The sequence below is a fragment of the Calidris pugnax genome, unplaced genomic scaffold, assembly GCF_001431845.1.
Source record: "Calidris pugnax isolate Ruff unplaced genomic scaffold, ASM143184v1 scaffold207, whole genome shotgun sequence".
NCBI classification, from domain to species: Eukaryota; Metazoa; Chordata; class Aves; order Charadriiformes; family Scolopacidae; genus Calidris; species Calidris pugnax.
The window spans coordinates 514470-531063 of record NW_015090931.1 but is presented as its reverse complement, the minus strand read 5'-3'; the positions used below and the strand labels follow the sequence as shown (position 1 = coordinate 531063).

General features: G+C 38.6%; 1 long non-coding RNA gene across 1 annotated transcript; it reads left to right on the top strand.

The window, feature by feature from the left end:
* The first annotated feature begins 1176 nt into the window (after positions 1-1176).
* On the top strand, positions 1177-5381 carry LOC106893572. The gene is made up of 2 exons (XR_001413106.1): positions 1177-2287; positions 4033-5381. It is a non-coding gene; the product is annotated as an uncharacterized LOC106893572 (long non-coding RNA).
* Positions 5382-16594: the final 11213 nt, after the last annotated feature.

Below are 16594 nucleotides of genomic sequence, written 5' to 3'. Positions count from 1 at the left end.
GTCGGTGGCAGCTGAGGCGTTACCGTGGAGCGGCCGCCCCAGCCCGCTGCGCCGGGGAGCGGGTGTCACCGGGGGGGGTGCGGCGGACCCGTAGAACCGGCGGCCGGAGTCCCTCGGCCTTAGCCAGCACAGCGCTCGGTGCCCGCAACTCCTTCTCTGCCTCCCGGTGTTGATCGATACGGGGCCTCTTAAAAGCTTTGCTTTTTTTCCCCCCCCGCCCCCCTACCCCTTTCCTGAAGCAGAAGTAACATTTCTAGCTTCCCTCCCCTCACGTAAACACCCCCTCTCCCCTCCCCCAGTGCAAAATTTGATGGGAAGCTACCTGTCTGGAGTTCACCTTAGTTCAGTCTCTTTTCAGTGAGATCACCATCCAAAAATACGGTGCAAGCTTGAAAAGTTTATTTATGTTTTAATTTACGCTATATGTAATATATATTTATATTATTATTATTATTTATATTATTGTTATTATCATCATCCCTATTGTTTGAGGCTATAGCTCAGGCTTACTACAATATCTGGCCATTTGCTTTCTTAACTTTTTGTTTGGGATGGGCATTTAGTAATGATACTAACCAAAATGTCTAATGAAGGCGGTGGTCCTGGGAAGGGGATCAGTTGTTTAGAGATCAGGGTATGTAGAAGTGCACAGTTGACTTCTGGTATTTCTGATTAACTTTGGACAACGTGCATTCTTCTCCCTGGCCTTGACCACATTTTACCTTGATCACAGTAGGCCAGAAAACAAAATACGGTACTAAGAAGGTTTTAGTTTTGCAAAAATAAAATGCTAAGTCAAATTCCATGCCTATCTGTAAGCTTGAAATATGTAAACTCACCTTTCCTCCTACCTGTATCTTTTAAGGGAGACCAAAATATTTGATCCAGTGATGTGGAAGTGGCAGAAAGTCTCATTAGGTCAGAGGGACTTTGAACTTCAGTTTTAGACTCTCTGGTTTTGAGAAGTTGAGGCCTTTGATAGTGTAACACCCAGTTTACACTGATCTGTAAGGAAAATCATGGCTTTCCTTTCACAGGCCCTGCCTTTTGGTAGTGTTTTTTGGTGTTTGGTTGGTTTTGTTGGGGTTTTTTTTCGGGCTTTTTTGTGATGTATGGTAGAATTAAGGCACAAAGGACTTCAGGAAAGAATTTTATGTGCTATGAAAATTACACATCCTTTTTAGGCTGTATCTTTAAAACACAATCATATCTCTCATTTTTGAAGAGAGAACAAGCATCATCCAAAGCAAAGCAAATGAAACCAATTGAGCAAACCTCTACAGAACAGTTTTACTCCATGACAAATACAATGCTGAATTCTTTACTTACAATTTTGTAAGCTTTAGCAGTTGTAGGAAGGCAGAAAGTCCCCTGGATTTCCACACTGTAAAGAGTATTTCTCTATATAAAATGTTTTTGTAGGACTGTATTTTTAACAGGTTGTTTCCCTAAGTACGGTATTGCATAAAAGAACAGTTTTTATGTAAAACAAAGCTTGGTTAATGGCAGACATAAGGTGTTTTCTTCCATCTTCTGTATGTCCTACCTGTGTGTTTTAAATCTTTCACAAAGATATTTCTGATGATGGTTTTTACAGCTTTCTGAAAACGCAGCTGTAGGTTGGGATTATTCTTTGCTCTTTTGTGGATTGTGTAGGTCATTACAGTAATAAGCATGATCAGGACACTGTTAATTTCATACTGTTTTTGTTAAAGTTATGAGCAATTCCAGTTATAGTACAGTTGACAAGAAATATTTGAGTTTTATTTGCAAGCACACCTTTGCAGCTAGAGTTGGAAAACTGACTCCTTAAAAATTAAACAACTTCATCCATAGAAACTGAGCTGTTGTATCTCTTGAGTTTGCAGCATGTTACTTACCTTGCTAGAATTTCTTTTAAAACCTGCTTTGAAATATATTTAGGTGATTGTGAATATTTGATATTTTATTCTGCATTTTATGTATGAATGTTTAGTGTTTGCCTCTGTCTTTTGTGCTGTTTGGTTACTGGGAGGTACCAATAAACTGAAATACTGCTCCTCTGGAGACTTGAGTACTCTTGAGATTAATCCTGCATGTAGTCTGTGTCCAAAATTATAAGTATGCATATTTTTGTGGTTATGAAGTTTTAGTTTATAATCTCCATGAAACAAGAATGCTGTCATTTACTCGGTGCATAGAAAGCACCTAGCACAGGGTGTTCTGACTTTAAGTGCCTATGTCTTACAGTATGAGCAGTAATTTACTGGAATATAAGGGGAGTCCAGATGAAACATGGGAAGAATTTGTAAGTATAGCTGACTGTTTCTGAAACTCCATTGCTGGAGATTTTTTTCAAAGAACTTGTTAGTCACCTGCCCCGCACAGTTCTGTGTGAGTGATGCTGCCTAGCTAGCTCCACAGACTGGAAAATCTTCCCTTTCTCTTCTGCACTTTGTTGTTAATACGTGCAGTACAAAAATTGCAGTTTACAAGAATATTTATGCAAATGTGGGCAACTGCTTATAGTTTGGCTTTCTTCCAGTTTCCATATAATCAATCCTTCTGTTCCTGTGGCACAATATCATTTAATTGGTTTTGGTCTCAATTCCCACTAATGGGAACTCATCTTCTTTAATTTTTCCTGAAGACAATCTTTTCCTAGTGAGCAAATTCAGATTAGTAGTACTCTACAGGCGTGCAGCCATCTTGCTGCTATGAAATGTCTACATCTTTCATTACCTCTCTTCATTATCACAGAATTGTGATACACAGGGTTTTTGTAGTAAAACCAGGTTATTTACCACAACAAATTAGTTCACAAGAGATTTGTGTTCTAAGTAATAGAAAAATGTGTTCTTTAAATGGAAAGTGCAGTGAATTTATGTACTTCTCTCTTTTGGGGAGAGTGAGGAAGTGTAATTTTTTCAGTATCTGAGGGGCTTTATGGATGATACTTAGTTATGGATTAATTTTTTGAACATTACATTTTTTTTTATTCTGTTGCAGAGGCAGTAGACAAAGCATGAAATTTTTCAAGAACCATTCCAAAACAGTTATACCAGCTTATTTATTAAAAATACTTCTATTTAGCACCTGTTATAGCTGAGACATTAAAGTAAAATATTTCAAAATTCTGATTGTATGTTAGGAAAAACACAAACCAGTATTATATGGAAATGTATTATTTTAGGTTTGTGGTAGCATTCAGTGTTTCTACATACCAGAAGAAAGTACGTGCTTAAGACATAAGGAGTGACTTGAGAATACCTCTTCTTATGTGTATCAGATTGGCCACTGTTTATAACCACAACATGTGGTTGTAAAGAAACAGTATGTTTTCTAACAGAGATTTAAAAAAAAAAAAAGGTGAAAATTGTGGTTCCATATTAAAGTAGTAGATAAGTACATGTTCCTCCAAAGTTTTTCTTACACAACTTACTAGTTTTTAAACTTTCCCCTTCCTGCCCATAGAAGAGATCTTCATTTTTTTTCACATGTACTTGAGTACAAAATGTAGCTACAGAAAAGGAACAGCAGAATGTGTTAGGAATGCTGTCCAAGGCTTTACTTTTCCTGCAAGTATCAGCCTCTGAGTTGATCTAAAAGAGCTAAATACATTCTTCTGAATACCAGCTTCTAAATGCACATGAAATTTGTATACCATCGTGAGAAGAAAAAGCAGTGAGCAGTTTTCGCATGCAAAGTCCAATAATTGCACAAGTTTTACAGTATCGTTCTGTGCAAAGATTGCAAGTTGAAGAAATTTGTGGACTTAATGGAAGTATTTTCCAAAGGTTGTACAGCAGTGCTTTGAAAGAACATTGGAAAAGACAAAAGTAAATTATATTTGGTTGAGATTTTCTATGGTGTTTTCCTTAGAGGTAGTTCACATGCGTTCTGTATAAAATTATAAGAACCATTAATGTGGAACAGCTGAGTAACTCTTCCTTGTTGCAGTTTCTTTTATAAAAGTTTATTTTTATTATTTTATACTGCTGTGGTAAACAAAAAGGCAACAAAACATTAATGTGTTTTTGTCTCTTTTCAAAGGAAGAAGAAGAATTCTGTCAGTATAACTCATTCCTGTATTGGAGAGCACCATTGCCTACTATTGATTTGTCTGATATTCAGAACCTAGATGGAGAAACTTCACCAGAAGCTAAAACTCCTTCAAGGACTGATACCATGGACACTGAAATGGAGACCTGATCAATTGTGTCATCGTTGTACATCTCGCAGGAAACACGTTTCCATTTGGATTCAGGTTTTTCTACTTGGGAGAAAAATAAGCATGCTTCTGCCTTCTTGACAAAACAATCTATGTCAGCCTGCAAGAGCAAGTCTAAGTTGTCTAAGTGAATGGGATAATCGCTATTAGATACTTAATAGTAAGCTGTCTGGAGGTGTACAGTGTGGATGAGGCTATGATGTCAAGGAAGAATGCTTGAAAACATGGAAACAAGGCTATAAGAAGACTGCAGAAAATTAGAACTTTGGGATGCAATTAAAAGAAACGGGGATATGTTACATGTCAAAAGGAAATGGAAAATTGTTTTGCCTGTTCTGAGCAAAAAGATGTAACTGTGGTACCTGAGATATTTCTTATGTGAATTTTTCATAAAGCACACAGACTGTAGTGAATTTAAATTTTTGTGTGTGTGTTATAGCTAAACCAAAAATAAGAGCCTACCAAAACCAGAAAAAACATTCCCTTTTCTATGCAAACCAAAAACAAGTGTGGCAGGGAGGAGGAAGGAAAAGGGGATATTTTCTTCTGTAAGTTGCCACTGTTCTGGAATTTTTTCTCATTCTCCTTGTAAAAAAGTTTTTTCACTTTCTCGTTTCACATTACCCAAAGCAGTGGACAGCCAGCTTTTAGATTTTTGGTCCATTCTCAAGTTAATGCTGTTCTTATTCTTTGTAGTGTTAGCTCTGAATAAGTAGGTAGCATTGAAATGGCAGGTGTGCGCAGATGTGTTGAGAAAAGTTGATGCAAAATTACCACATAGGCTTTTCAAGACTTAACTGACTGAGGTGTAGTTTTTACAGAGCTTGTGGATCTTGCAAACTTTTTTCTTTCCAAATTTTTTCCAATAATTTTTTTGAAATATTAATTGGTGTTTTGGGTTTTTTTGTGAAATACAAACTTGATGCTTTTCTTCTGTAATTTCTTGTCTTCTGTACAAGTTGAAGTACAATTAGAAATACTTGCCTTTAATAGTTGCCTGAAGTTGTGTGGACAGACTGTCAGACTTTGCAGATTTGATTTGACTTTAAGGATAAAAAACACTGTATTTTTGCTGCAGTCACCATTGAAGAAGGCAACTTGTGAATTATTTTTTTTTTTTATTATGTATTTGCTAAAGGACAATAAAGTTTTGCCTGTGTGTATTTGAAAACTTGGGTACTATTACTGTGTGAAGTTCCTGACTGTGTGTCTTAAGATTGTTGCTTCTATAACTTTGTCATTTTATTCAGGCTTTTTGTTTAAAGCTAGCTTGTGAGCCTTCTTAGTTTTTTTCAGTATTTGTGCTCTAAGGTATCTTTATTGGTCATTTGTTTTAGATCGGTAGTGTCTCTTACTGCCCACAGAAGAAAGGAGTGACTCAGGCATTTCATGGTGCTTGTTTAGTTGTGCTTCTACCTGCAGTCAGATTAGCTGGATACATATTTAAACAATATTTATTTTTCTCACACATTTTCAATCATACTTTTAAAGTCCAAATATGTCACTTTGTCTTAGGAAGTACCTTACAAGTGTTTTTAAAAGCAAAGTCCTTTTCTGGCAAGAACGCATCTGCTATTTCGTGTTTACCATACCATAGCCAAAGTAAATTGGTGAGGAAATAGATTAATTAATTTGTTAAGGTGTTTGTTTGGGCTTTTTTTGGTTGTTGTTTTTTGTTGGTTGTTTTTTTTTTATCCCAGGTAATATATGCATTCCTGTATTTGTGGATTTTATACTATTTCATACCACCCACTATTCTCAGGATCCAGTATTTTGCATTATTAGGTAGTATATTTGCAGACATACTTTAGTTACTTAAAATCTTCTTGGAGCTTCGTACACAGTAGATATGTCCTAGCAACAGATTGCATTTAAGCATTAAAATCTGTCTTTCCATTATATTCACAGGACAGAAGAGGTTCTATTGTTGTCGCTAAAATATGCATTTGTGCTTTTCCATAACAACAAAAAAAATCCCCTTAAAACAAATTAAGATTGCACTACGTTGTAAGCCATATATCTGCTTTAATTGCAATTATGCTGTAGGCAAGAACTTTCTTCTCAGCTTGTTCCTGTCCTGGGCTCTGGGTTGTGAGCTGGAATGTTATGGCTACTTTCAGAGCATTTGCTGGGCTGATTATTTTTTTCCATTCATCTGTTTGCAAATAGAGGCAAATTTAAAAGCCTTGGAAAATTTTCTGAAAGGAGTCTGAGAAAGTACAAAGGACTGGGCAAGGTAAAGGGAGTGATGGTTACATACACTTTGCATTACAGCTGTCAAAAGGTGTCTTTGTTCAATGTGTGGTGTCTCCAGACACCATGTGTCACTGTGGGCTACCAAAACACTGGTCTTGACTTCCACCTCCATTTTTCTAGTGAGCTCTTGCTCAAGGGCTGTACATAAATTATAAATAAACTAAAGATGTTTTACTTTGCATATGCATTCATATGCATAGAGAAGAAAATGTTCTTTTGAAATAACAAAATGTTGGCACAAATTTTAACACAACTCAGGAGTAGCATAATACCTCCCAACTGGTGATATTCACTTGATATGTTCTTAAACTTTCAGAACAAAAAAACTGTTTATGCTCTCTCTGGATAATTGGGAATTTGCTTTTGTCTGAAATGTGCCTCTCTAAAAGGAAGAACAACTGTCAAACAATTAAGAAGTATGACCACTGAGATCATTTAGGTACTACCCAGGTTGATCAGGGTGTTGTATCTGGAAGTTGCACAGTAAGGGTATGGGTATTCTAATGAGAAGTGAAATGCTGACACTAAATATGTTTCAAAGCAGATACAAAAAGCAGACTAGTAATAACCAGCATGTTGGCCTGTGTAAATTTCCTGTCTCAATCTAAACTGAAAGCCTGCTTTATATGTTCTGATTTGTTTTTACTGAAGGTCTGTACTATATTTATGGTTCCTAAGATAGGTAAGCCCACAGGAGAAGCCTAAATTGCAGTCCTAATCAGGAAATTGAAGAACTACTATGAAAAACAGGATACATTAATGACCGTGTGTTGGGTAAGTAAACTGTGGTAGAAGGAAATTTGAAAAAAGAAAGTGGGGAATGGAAGATAGGTGATGAAGTAGCATAGCAACTGAGTGGAGGCATAGTTAGCCAGCAGAGCAATAACAGGAAGTAGCATTTTGAGCTTGGGCTCCATCTTCAGCACAGCAACATATACAATAATGTGAATATGATAATTAACAATAAATTTGTTATGTTTCTCACTGTTTTGACAGTTACTGGTTGATATTTTTTCCTGTTGGCAAGGCCAATAATTTCATGGACGTTGAAAAAATATACGCTTATGTATATGGGAAGTTGGAAAATCCACAGGATCCTTCGTGTAGAAAATAAGAGTGCGAATGTATGTTTCCAGGTAGCACCAAAGATACTTACTGCCCACCGTTTGGCAGCTATGTCTGTTTCTGACAGATTTGTTGTGGGGAATTCACCTTTATTTTTGTCAAAGTGTCTGCTGGCAGCTGCAATAAGAGATGTTAGACTGCATGGAGTAATTTTTTGGTATAGCAAAGCTTACGTTCAAATAAGCATTTCAAAACAGCTAGTGTGCTTGGGCTGGCTTAATTATTTACATGCCTACAGTTATAACCTTGACTCTCTAGGTGGCAATACGCATACATGGTAAACTACAGTGAATCTGGAAAATGCTTTGGGTGTGCTTTTATTCTGAACTGCTACTGAAAATTCGAGCAGTGACATCATGAATGTTAATCATTTCCTTACTGTGATGCATAAATAAAGGCAGATTAGGTCGCAAGTTCCTGAGTATAAGGTGACATGAGATCTTCAGCATAATTGGAGTGAAAACATTTTGTCGAGAATTTTTGGTTCACAGCTTCATTTCTCTCTTCACCACCACCCCCTCCCAAAAAAAAAAGTTATCAATTTAACACATGGGAATTTGTTGTCCCTGTTTCTTATCACTGTTTCCATCAGTTACAACTGGAAAGCAAGCTTTACCCGATTGTTGGATGGAAACCTTGGTTAGTGGCTGAAGGCTACTTCAAATGTATTTGTTAAATATGGGGAAGAAAAAGGTAAGTGCTAATTCATAAGAAGCTAACTCATGAAGTAGTGTTTGAATGTTGGTGTGTAGGTAACTAAGTTCGAAATGTATGAGGAAATTTCAAATAGGCTTTTTCAAGTATTCTTACTAAAAGGTTGCTTATTTAAAAATCCTATTTCAATCTTTTTGTATTAGAGAATTTGATGTTAATGCAGCAAACTATTCTAATTATTGATACTTCATTTTTAAGTGGACGTGTTATTAATAAGTATGTTTTAAATGCTCTTAGTTAAAAAACCAGTATTTATGACTTCGTAGTCACTTCTAAGGGAATAAAAATCATTGTTCTTTCTTCTCTTAAAGCCATACAGATCATAACTTTTCACTACTGAAGGAAAAAATAGCTTTCTTATTATTGATATGTTACCGTTCCCAGAGGGATAATTGTGAAAGGAGGGTGGAGGCAAAGTCAATTTTTGTTCCTAATTTTATTTTGCATTTAAGAATTATTATGCTAGATGGTAGTTTTCCTGGGTTTGTTTTTTCTTCTTCTAATAGTGAATTTTTGAAATAAGGTTTATGGACGGGTAAACATTACTCTTTTTTTCATTTTATTATATGAATACCCAGAGTATTCGTGTTTGGATTGGAATATGATGAAATCAGTGGCTTACCAAGTATGAGATTGAAAAAAGTAAACAAAAGTAGTATTATACTATCCTCAATAAAGTGTAAGTCAAAGGAAAGTTTTTTCATGCAGAGCTATGAATGGAAATGAGCCACATCTATTCACAGTTCTCTTACTGAGGTGAATTTTGTGATGTCGTTCATTTGAGCAGTGCACAATGCTCTTCTAATTAAATTGGAACACACAATAATTAATTCCACTGGATCTTTCCTAAGTGTCAAATATCCTCTCTGTGAAGCCTAATGCTATATTGTGGGTACTTTTGATACTTCAACTTGCAGACTATGAAATTTGCTTTCAGTTTCTTTTACTTCCTGGCATTTAAAAAACTAATTTTGCTTCTGATTGCGTAAATTAGAAATTAATATGTAAGAACTACTTTGGCATAAAGTTACCAAAATCATACGGTTTCATGATTGTCAGTTGTAAACTGCAGTGTTCTTTTTAATCAAATAATCACATCATGTTGCAACTCTGCCTTTTGTAATAGTTTTTGTACTATTAGGAACTGGAGAAACCTGTGATTGAAAAGAGGAGAATCTACTTCAGACAAACCTCTGTATTTCCAAATGTGTAATGTGCAAATACAGAGACAGCAAAGACAGCTTTTCATTGTTTAAATTGAAGCCGTAACAATAATTCTAAAGTATGATTGTGAAGTATAGTTGGATATTAGAGTGAAAGATATCGCTAAAAGCAAAAAGTGCACACTTTGGACTTTAATAGTCATATCAAACCCGGAGTGTAAATATCAAAATGCCTTAATTTCCATGATATGGCAAGGCTTCAGGGAGAAATTACGCTGGTTTTGATGTCCAGTGTGTTTGAGGTTTTTTTCTTAGAGTCCATACATAACAACACTCCTATGCCCAAAATGTTTTAAGGATACATCATGGTCAGTGAGTCAAATGAATAGGTACTGAGAGTGCCTACTTGTTTTTATGCCAGCAAGTAGCATAGAAGGTAGAAGAGGCTCCCCATTATCTTTCTTTCTCATTATTTTGAGCCATAAGACAGATTCTGGTACCCATATTTCCATGCATTCCTCTCTCCCCTGTTTATATTGTGCAGCTTATCTGCAAATATCCTGGATTTGTCAAAGTCAATTACTCCAATCTCAAATAATTTTGGGACTTAGAGTTTATCTTTGATTGGGTGGTCTTGAATTATTGTGAGGCCAGAATTGCTAATTTACAAAGACCAGTCGTTTCAATAATTAGTTCAGCAATCAAAATGCTCTTACTCAAATTCCTTAGACCACGTTGTATGGCAATTACCAGTGTCTGTCATTGACTTAAAAGGAATGATAAAGGTACATTATTAGGTTTTCCTTTTCAGTAATGAAAATTAGAAACACTTTGCCTTTTAAAGATATGATTTTGAAGGTCTCTGTATTTCAGTGGTACTGCTTTACTACAGGTTAAAGCAGTGGAATTAGATTTTTTGAGATGCAGTATTCTGACTTGGAGATTCTCGAAATGTAGTGTACTTATGCTATAGAAGATCCGTGCTTTCCGTAATGAGCAGTAACTCTGTTTACAAGAACAGGTCCTTTTTTTTTTTCTTAAGTAGTCAAGGTAACAACAGTATTTTTAGTGTGTTTTCTTAAAAAAAAACCCCAAGGTCTATTTGATCACATAATATATTTTTTAAAAATTATTCCACTTTGAGCCAGGGATGCAACCAAACTAATTTCCTTTCTTAGGCTGGTCTGTTTTTCCTCAGAAAGAAAAGAATGCATAAGGTGTTTTCATTTGATGTATTTAAGAGAATTATCTCAGTTGCCAATGCTGATTTCTGTGATGTTAGAAGCTACTATTTAAAAACATAATATAACAATTAGCAAACACTTTGGTATAAAAGTTACAGAAAGGCTAAGGCACTGGGTCATAGCAGAAGGATGTTATTTTGGAATGGGATGATTGGCCCAGAGGAGGAAAGCAAAATAAACTTCTTATATGCTGAATAGAAGTAAGCTTAAATTGACTTTGCTTTCTTCTTACAAATCTATGTACCTAAAGGTGAAACTTAAACAACCAGCAACAAAACAGCCAAGTTAATCATTTTGAAGGTTGGTCATATGGTGCATTTCTATCATGTAGTATGTGATAGCTCTTCAAAACACAGCCTGGAAGCAATAATCATAGCAGCGCCCTGCCTAGCTGACACCAGCATCTCGGTATTTTGATGTGGGGCTTGTGCCTGCTGTTGATTGCCCGCTGCTTTCAGTGGGGAGTGGTCAAAGGGATGCCCTGCAGACCAGATCCAGCTCATAGGGTGAATCCATACTGTCACTTGCCTCTTGTGCCGTGGCCTTGCCATCAGGCTGTGCCCAAACTCCACAATTGCTAGGACAGCCTATGAAACCCAACAGCCAAGTGTTTCGGACTCATCTGCAGAGCAGTCAGCAATAACATCTTAAAGGCACAGTGTCACATGCACATGGATGTGCCTCCAGCTGGCCCCAGCCTTTGGTAGACTGGCCTGGGACAACACTATTCCCTGTGAATCAGCCCATCTTTTTACACTGGATAGTCTGGCATTAAGTGTTTGGCACAGATACATTCCATTCCGAGAGTATGTATGCTCAGTGCACTTGCCTGACACCCTAGTAAATCTCTTCAGGTTTTCCTCTTGCCTCCAGCCATAGGTTACTAAAGGACAGAATCCCTTCTTCCTTTGTGAAGCTCCCTGTTCACTCATCACTGTTTAACATTTAATTTTTGGTAAATACTTTTAGATTAATTCAAAATAAAGAGGTCATGTGGATAAGGTTCTTTTTTTTTCAGTCTCAAGCAAGAAGTTTTTTGTTTGTCTCCTTTCCTATTAAGCTTGAAGCATTTGCTTTTGCATGTGTCATTAGTAACACAGACCTCCATCCCACCAATTCTAATTTCTATGTAGTCCCTGTGAGAAAGATGTATTGTATCTGGTATGAAAAAGGTGGGAAAGAAATTAACAGATTTTGAAAATTGTTTTAAAATGAGGATTTGAAAGCTCTGGGGTCACATCTGGATAAAGTCCCACTGAAGAGTCCATATGCCTGTCATTTTACCCAGGCCAGGGAGCTGAGCAGTCAGAGTTCATGTCTTCTAGGAGTACTCTGAAAGATGACTCTGAAAGTTTGGAAAATCTGCTAACCAGTCTGAGGGGTACAAGGAATGGCAGAGCAACCTGGAGAGAGGCAGTGTTGCCTGAGACTATTCTACAAAGCCCTTAAAGACTTTTTATTCTTAGAAGAAAGGATTGTGTTAATGCTCAAGAAAGGCTCCTCAGAAACTTAGAAAATGTTTCAGGTGTTACTGTTTAGCTATACATATCATCTGAGGAGTCCTCTAATACTGAGGTAAGAACAGGAACTGAAGTGGTTAGCCTTCCATCCTGCATCTTCCTCGTGCTTGCCTCTGTGGTTGTTACCCTTCAAAAGTACATTGTGCTTCTCTGTGAAGGGTTTCTTCTCAACAGATGAAGACTACTGCATCTTAAAGCTGCAGAACACACTCCTACACTGAGTCCTCTTAGGCCTTCCCCGCTCATTTTCTTACCTCTATTAAGAAAATTGAGTAGCAGAGACCACCTGAAATGTTGTATCTCAATTCTGAGCAGAGACGTCCTGCCTTAGGAAGCGGTATATGGTGGTTTCCATGGGACGATCACGAGAAGCACAGAAACTCTTAATGGTGGTAATGAGAATAAACTGTACTGTCACATTTTGTTCTTTGGGTCTGCACTGACTTCAAAGGTATTTGCAGAATGCATTTCAGCAGAATTGATGGTTGGGTGTTTGTGACTCTGACCATCAAGGTGACAAAACCTACCCCACTACATTCCTGGCTACTTGCAGACTTTAATAAAAACTTTTCAAAAGCCAATTATTATAGAATAAATTCTGCAGCCCTGTTGACTTTGAATAATTCTTCATGCAAATACAGTATCTGTACTATCTTGAAGGATTTTGAGCCATCTTGAGATATCAGTAACTACCTGTTGCAACCACTGAACGATCTATTAAAAAACCACCATAAGAACACAGGGCATCCTGGCTGGGTTCAGTGTTAAGGCTGTCCTCGTTCTTGTCTCCTGTTGAAGTGCATCTATCATGTGAACCAGTAGCTGATGGACATCTCTATGCCTACCCAGGTTCTGTCATCCATAACTTTAATCAAAAAATCAGTTTATTCATGATGACAGAAGTCATGTTCTCCTCCTTGGAAAAACATTTGTTGGCAGATATGCCTAATATCAGTGTGCGGTGGGCAGCAGAGGGAAGATTTACTACAATCAGACCTGGAATAATCATTGGATATTCACATACTGTGAAATAAGCCGTAAAGCATGATTTAAGCTCACCCCAGGAAGATGCCTCTACACACTGTAAGTTGAAGGGGAAGACCAAGGCAGAAGATACTGTTCTGTTGTAGTTCAGAACCTGCATTGTAAAAGAAGATTTAAATTGTGTGCTATAATGAAAAATAATCTGCTGCAGTGCCTTTCCACAGCATGTTAAAGCAATAGCTGAAACAGTCATCATCTGATGAGTGTGCATTCAGTGTGTCTACTGCTGGCCTTGGGTGTTGGACTAACTTATGAAACTTCTTTATGTTAGAAGATAAATAAGCCTAGTGGCAAGCTGTTTTCATGATGATGTCGAATGAGGGGAGAAATCTAGAAACAGTCTTTAGCAGCTTCATTCCTTGCTTCTCTCTCTGCTGCTTCATCAGTTCTTGAAGATCTGTTAGGGCACTAAGGCAAAGGTAAGTTTGTAGGTAGTCTTACGAAACTCAGTGTCTTCAGCGTGGAGATGATGAAACAATGAAACTGGGAGTTCCCTCTACTGCATAAGATGTAGATTAGTTCTGGCTTTTTCATTCCAAAATCCGGACACTCCTTTAATAGATCCTGCCTGATTAAACACAGTTGACGGAAAAAGCCATCTTAATACACTTGCTGGACAGGAGGTATGCTCTAACAACAGAGTGGGTATTTGGATGCTTGTGCCTCTGCGGGCACCCCATGGAAATGACAGAAACAAAGCCATTCCTGTTTCAGCAAAAGTTTCTGTTTCATGTATTATTCTCCTTTAAGATTGCTTTTTGCTGGGAGATTTTTGGACTTTGAAAACAGTGGAAGATTATGCAAGAATTAATGTGGTCATACTTTGACATGTCTGCATTTCACTTAGGACATGAAAAGCAAGAGGTATGAAGCATTGTTCCTGACGGGCATCCAAGAATTGAGCTGGCTGCACAGCTTTTGAAGTGACAGCTTAGACACTGGGAATATAGGATTTATGAAAAAAGAAGCATAAAGGATGGAGAAGCAAGACAGTGCTGATCTTAAGGTAAGTCTGTAGAAATAGGATTGATATTCTGTAGTAGGACTGCAGGAGATGACATCTCGGCAGTTCTGATTTCTAAAGATAACAGGATGAGGAGTACATCATAATTATGTGGACTTTGAACTACTAAAATGTCTGTTATAAAACACAGCACATGTGTTTTCGTATCCGTGAAGTTCTGGTGAATTGGGTGTGAGAATTTGCAGTTTAAGAATTGGTTTATATGGCTTTGTAGAACAGATTTTTAGGTCTTCGTATTAGCTTACAGTCAATGACTCTTGATCCAGGAGAGGCTGAGAGTTTCTCATGACTGAAAGAAGATGCACAACTTAGACAGAAACGGCAGAAATTTGGAATTCAGAAAATGCCTGCAGTCAGAGGAACAGGTAGCTATGTTCCAGTCAAAGTCCAGAGCACCTGCATATGCTGGGATACAGGTGTTTTCAGGTTTCTTACAGGCTTCAGATTCATATGAAGAATGGGCCTGGTAACAGTGACTGATAGGTCTTACTAAAAGAACATTTCTATATTTCATTTATAAACAAATGGAAGAGGACTGGAAGCGGTTTTCTTACCCTCCTTGTCTTTGAAAGAAGAGTTATCACTGCAAAGTTTTAACAGCTGATGTTTCAAAAGGCCCTGAGACCGCCCCAGGGCTGAGCAGGCTTTTCTGCTCTGTTTTGGGAGATGCTGCTGAGCCTGGGTGCTTGACCTGACAGTGGGAGTATCTTCTCCCTGGTGCTTTCAGAGGCTTTGCTCCTGGAGAGGAGAGAAAGCTGGGCACCCTGGAGAAAGATAAGATTTGTCTGGGCAAGAAAATTAGAAATAGAGAGACAAGAAAATGGCAGAAACATGTAGAAAGAATAGTGGATGGGAAATAAAATTGAGAGGCAACCAGACATTGGAGCTCACAGGCAATACAGTGGCACAACTGAAACCAGCAAAATAAAAGAGAAAAAAAAAAGGGGGGGGGGGGGGGGAGAGAGGGGGCGCGGGAAAAAAAAAAAAGCCAAAAAAGGAAAATAAAACACCAAGCGGAGCACACACACACACTGCAGTCACCCCCAGGTGGGGGGGGAACTGGAGTTAATTGCAAAGAAAGCCCGGCTCCTGTGTAGTAGCCAGCCACTTTGGGAGGCACTGCAGGCTGTCTCAGGGCAGGATCATTTTAGTCCCTGGAGCGGTGCCTGCCTGGCTGCCTGTCTCCCAGCTGTAGGGCTAACGGCGTGTCATCGCCGCTCCCGTGTGCCGCCGCTGTCACACCAGCCATGTAGGCGCTCGCCCGGCAGCTGAGCGCAGGGAGAGCCTCGCAGGGCTATAATTTTTTCGCCCGAAGCAGATGAGAGGCCAGGGCAGAGAAACCAAAGAACTGGAGGTTGGGGTAGGTAATAAGAGGGTAAGTTTAGGACAAAAGAAAACAGAGACTGAGAGAAAAGTGAGGTTTGAGAGACAAGTTGAAGTAAATACAGAAGACTAGAAAGAAAATGAGACTCAGTAAAGGGAGAATGGTGTATGTGTGCTGTGTTAGTCCACACAAGGTACAACCACCCGTAACCGCTTCAGGTGCTTGTTTTGTTCCAATGGCTGTGGTCCTCAGTGTGTTCAAAGGCTCCAACCCTGCAGCAGGTGGTGACAACTGCTGAAGGGCTGTTGAGGTTCCTCCTTTGGGTTTTGTCAGTGTGGAAGAAGTGATACAAAAGGTATGTGAAGAAGAATAGGAGATCAAGAACTTGAGTATTCAAAAGTTTGAGTTCATATCCAAATTTCATCACTATACGAAGAATTTAATTAATACACTGGTCACATACAGGTTTTCTTGTACATCACCATGAGCTGTAACCCCGTTACTGTTTCTTTTTTCACCTTTTGCTTTGCAATAATGTGTTGATTACACATGATTCAAGCCTTGAAGAGAGAACCTTTTGAGCCTTCCTGTTAGGTTCACCGTGCGTGGTAGAACCTTAACTTAAACCATGTATTTTCACACCATCCCTCAAAAATGACCAGGAAAAATCCTCGGGCTTTGGGGGGGGGAGCTGAGATGCCGAGAAACCCCAGCCAAAAACCGTATGCCGAGGTCGGGACACCTGTGATCCGGTTTCTCGACGTGATGAAGAACTTCGCGGGGTGGAAGCAAAGCAGGGGATGGGGGGGGCGTCTCCGCAGGGTCCGGCTTTCGGGAGCACCCCGTTGGAAAACCTCACCTCGCCTGGCCGCGCCGTCCACCTTACAGTACTGAGGGGGGGGAAGGAAAATCCCAAACAACAACCGGGCAAATAAATAACTAAAATGCCGGGGGTAAAGGACGGCGCCCC